The following is a 5,541-nucleotide window of genomic DNA, read 5'->3' as shown; positions in this document are numbered from 1 at the left end:
TATCTCAAGAAGTTCCTATATTACTTAAAGATGAAGCAATTTTAATAACCTTTTTGTACAACTTTCTTAATTTTCATACAATTTTCTAAACTTTATTAGAATATTTTAAAAATATTTTAGAATCTTTTAGAATCTAATGAAATATTTAAAATATATTTTTAGAATCTTTTATTAAATATTTGATGTTGTATAATAATACAACTATGTAGTGAAAAATAAAATATGGATGTTATTTTAAAAGAACCTAATAGAAAGATGTAGTAGAAAAATAAAGATAAATGATAGAAAAGTAGTAATGGATTCAATCTTAATACTATCTTTTATAGAAAGAACTTCTATTTATTTTGTAAAGGTATAAATGAACCAAATCAAAATAAATGAGATAAGAAATTCATATAGATATGTTTAAAAAAGAATTTATAATAGGTTCAAGCAAAATTTATTTCAAATTATTAAAAATTGATATCCAAAGAGTACCAGTTGTCAACTAGGATCAAAATCAAATCCCAAGGAAAAAAACTAGGTCCATACGACAACTTTAGGATTCTTTTATAGATCAGAGAGTGGTATTTGAGAGTAGACTAGAGGAGAGATTTTTAAGAATTTATTTCATGTCATTTAATCAATATTGACATTTTCAGAGATTTTCAAAGTTAATGATATTCTTGGTAAAATAAGGATTTGATAAATAAAAATATATTGATAAATTCGAGGATTTCTTGAATTTTATAGTATATTTATGAATGATATTTGAGCAACATATTGGTGTATTGATTGTTAATATATATGCAAATTTTGAAGTCAATCAAATAGTTAAATTAAAGTATATAAGGATTTTTTTACATTGAAATCTCAAAAATTAGAATATAAGGATTAGTGAATGTTTCTAAGATCTTCAACAATCTATCAATTGGATTGAAGTAATTTTTTTTATATAGATACTAGACTTGATTTTGTAATGTTGAAATGAAATTTAAAAAAAAATCAATAGTTCAAGAAGGAGGTAATAGCATTAGAAGTTAAGCATTTAAGTTGAAATAGGAGGCTGTCTAACATCTAATTGGATTATCTTATATTTCTTTTAATTTTATTGAGATTACTAAGATTTATTTTAAATTTATTTGGGATTTTGTCAAATTTAGTAGGATTATTGCTACATTTCTACTTATCTTCTACACTTAGGTATTTGATTCATTCTCAAGCAATAACACATAATACAATATTGTAATATCATGTCTTCTTTTAATTCTAGGTTTTACAAGGAGCATCAATTTTATATCTATTTTTTTATTATATACAATATTTTTATAATAGCTTCATAAAAAAGCCATCCTAAATTAGGTTTAGATTTTTGAAGATAGTGTTGATGAAACTAATGTATTATTTGAAATACATTACCTAGATTTTTTGTTGGTTTATATATACGATTATTAATATTATAGTTAGGTCAATGAATAAAACACTCAAACTTTTTTTTTTTTGTCAAAAATGAAGGATCTTCTTCTCTTCATATTCCACATGATTATTTTTTTTGATGCAAGGTAGTGATGGTTGTATTCATCCTAGAATAGTTGATTCTAAATAAGCCAGCAAGAAAGAAAGATGAAAGATTAGATGTACCTCCATATATGTGGGTAGTTCCAACCAATAAGTTACTAGATTGATTTGCTTTTGAATACAAAATAGCCTCAATCTTTGATAGTTCAACTTATTGTAAGGCTAATTGGTTTTGATAATTTGTCTAAGAAGACATATTTTATCTTCAACTTAAAAACAAAGAATTTATTTTTAAATTTATTTGAAGATGTTTTTTAAGAATATTGAGATGCTTATAAATAGAGCTCCTAAATTGTGACAAATATTTTATAAGATCTTAAGCTACTAGATTTTTATTCTTTTATTTATTGAATAAATCAAGCTTTGGATAATAATTATAATTAGAATAAAATAGTGCTTGCTAAGTTGAAGCAAGAAAAATATTATTATAAGAAAATTTTGCAAAATTCAAATTCAAGATCTAATCATTGTATTGATAGTTGATAGTACATTATAAATACTATTCCAAAATTTGATTGATTTGATTTATTTGATCATTTGTTTGACCATCTGTTTAAAGATGCATAGCAAAAGAAAGTTTGATATCTACCTTCAAAATCTTGAAAAAAGATTTTCAAAACTTTGATATAAATTGAGATCTTTGATAAAAAATAATGTCATCAAGTAGGCCATAATGTCAATATATATTATCAAGAAAGAGCCTTATTGTTTCTTCTCCTAAATCTACTTTTCTACATAGTATAAAATGTGCCATCTTTGTAAGTTGATTTATAACAATATAAGTAATATCATATATAATTGATGGTAGTAGATCAATCATGAAATCCATTGATATTGAAGACCATGATTGCTTGAAGAATGATAGTGGCTAAAGAAGTCCATAACAATGATGTTAAAAATTTTAGAATCTTGAATAAATGTCACATAAGAGGACAAAGTCATTCACAATCTTCTACATTTAAAGTCACCAAAAATCTTAAGAAATAAGCTCCAATACTTTTTTAAATACAAAATATCCTATAATTGAGAAATCAAAAAAAAAATAATGACATATGCTAACAAGCTTGGTGGCAATTTGAAATCAAAGTTGATATGAAATATTCCAAATTTTTTATAATTTACAAATACAAGATGTGTATTACCTTTTAATAAGTAATACCATTTTTAGAAAGAGTCTATAATTATTAAAAGATCTTTATTATAAATTTTATAATTAATTTTTATAATTAAAAACTTTCTAAAATAAAAAAAATAATAGAACTTTTTATCCTTTCTAATCTATGATAGTAAAATTCTTAATGCAAAGTCAACAGCATCAATCTTCAAATAGTAGGCATTTATGAAATTTGGATGTTATAAAATTGGAGCTATAATAAAAGCTACCATCAAATCCTAAAAATCCATTTATACTTGAGGTCTCTATTCTAATTTATCTTTGAATATCAATCAAGTAAGAGAAGCAACAACTTGGAAGTAATTTTTAATAAATATTCAATAAAAATTAGCAAATCAAAAAAAAAATATTGTATATCTTGTATTATTTATAAAATTTCCCACTCTATTACAATATGGACTTTCTTTGGATCCTTTCACAAGCCTTCATTGAATATAATATATTAAAAAAATCTATTTTTGATTGATAGAATATAATTTTTTCAATTTGATATACAATTTTTTATCTTATAGTTTTTGTGAGATTAATCTCACATGTTCTTTAAATTTTTCAAGATTTTTTGAATAAATTAAGATATCATCAAAATAAAAAACAAAAAACTTTTTCAAGAATTATCAAAAAATATCATTCATCAATTACTGAAATATAATTGGAGCATTTGTCAATCTAAAAGGAATGATATTATATTCAAAATGTCCATATCTTATTTGAAATTTTGTCTTTTATTCATCTCTTTTTATAATTTGAACCAAATTATATATTCTATGGAGATCTATTTTGGTGTAGATCTTGGCTAAATTGAGTTGTTTCAAAAATCCTATTATCAATGATAATGGATAATAATTCTTCACCATTATTCTTTTGAAGTCACAATAATCAATACATATTTGCAAAGATCCATCTTTTTTCTTCATTAAAAGTATTGATAAACTTATTATAAATTTGAAATATCAAATATAGTTTTTGGTAAGATTTTTGTTGATATAATTCTTTCTTTCTTAGTTGTCTTTATAAAAGCATTTGTTTCAAAAAATAAAAGCTTTATTATTGATGACTTCTTCATATGTTTTTCAAGAAGGGATTCCATAGAAAATTTAATCTTATGAAATCTCCAATCTGTAGATGGATTATATCTTTTTATCTACAAAAGTCCTAAAATGATAGCATTGGATGGCTTTGTAATAATATTGAATATTATTCTGCTACTATGGCCTTTAAATGGTATTTCTAGTAGTATAATTTATGAGTAATATTGCTTGAGAATAAAGATCGACCATCTATTACTTCTACATATAGAAATTTTAACTTTTGTACTAAAAGAATATTATGAAGTTTAAAAAATTCTTCATCTAAAAAAAATAGATTTTCTTGAATCTAATAAGTCATTTTTTTGAAGTTTATGTGGGCCAAAAAATAAACATATAATAAAACAACAAAAAAGTTGGACAAAAAAAAAAAGAACCTTAGTGAATTTGAGATACTAAAATGTCCAACCACATGGTCCTTAATGTGACTGGGCTTCTTTGATTTTTTGAATGATTATATTTTTAGTCTTGATTTTATGTTATTTTTTTCAGATAGTTCTTAGATTTGTAGCCTTCATTATCATAATACAAGCATAAGCCTTATTCAAATCAATGCTTCTTTTCCTTTGCTTTAAAAGGTTTGAATTGAATTACATGAATTTATATATCTTTAGCTCCAAAGTATAAAAATAGTATATTTATTAAAATAACAAAGTATAAATTTTTAATGCATTATTTTGCCAAAGTAAACAAATTTTGAGCTTGATGAAATTGAAATAATCAATTAACACACTTTATAATTTAGCTATTAGGTTTTTTGAGAGTTTAAAGATTGGTAATGATAATAATAGATCTTTTGCATCATTTTCTTAATCTCTAATAGAATTGGCGGATAAGAGCTTGTTCTTTCAAATTGAAGTTATAAGCTAATTGCTTAAAATCAAAAGAATAAATTAATGCAAAGCATGACCTTTGATAAAATGAAAAAATCTTTAATGCCATTTATTGGACCTTATCATGTCTTTTAAATGCATCTGCAAATGCTTCTAAAAAAGCTTTAAAGATATTTAATATTCGAGATCTTTTCTCAAATAAAAGAGCAAATCAAGATAAGGTTGGTGTTGTGAGGAAAGTTCTAATTAAACCAACTTGCAACTCTTTTATTAGATAGCACTCAAGTTGTAGAAAATTTATAAATTAAATTTAGTTAAGAAACTCTTAAAACGTTGAGAATACGTCATCATACTTTTTTAGAAGTCTAATTTGAGGCACCTTATATTTTTGAATAGGTGAATTTTTTTGTTGAGCTACATATGCCATTGCTTCTTTTGATTAAGAAGCTTGAAAAAGTAGTGCATTATATATTGACCTATTTTTGGTTTTGCTTCAGCATGAAATCTTGCAAAAACATTCTTTAATTCCAATAGTTCTATAAGCTAAACTATTTAATATATTTATAATAACATCTAATTTAGACTTAAGAGATTCTTTTTTTTCTGCACAAAATGCTCAAATTGTAGTAAAATCTATTCAAAATATTTTTTTCTTGCAAAGACTTTTTTTCTCCTAAACTTTAGAATTTTATATCTCTTGATCCAACCTTTCAATTTTTTTTTCAATTTTTTACATATTATAGCATTTATTCTAAATTTTTATTACAAAAAAATAAATCATAATTTTATCATGGATTGTCAAGCATCTTAAAATCCTAACAAGTGCTCTAAATCCTATTTTTTGAGCAAATAAGTATTATTTTCTTCATAGCTTGAAATCCAACTTCAAATG

The sequence above is a fragment of the Physcomitrium patens genome, chromosome 2, assembly GCF_059467195.1.
Source record: "Physcomitrium patens ecotype Gransden chromosome 2, ASM5946719v1, whole genome shotgun sequence".
Classification (NCBI taxonomy): Eukaryota; Viridiplantae; Streptophyta; class Bryopsida; order Funariales; family Funariaceae; genus Physcomitrium; species Physcomitrium patens.
This window is presented reverse-complemented; position numbering follows the sequence as displayed.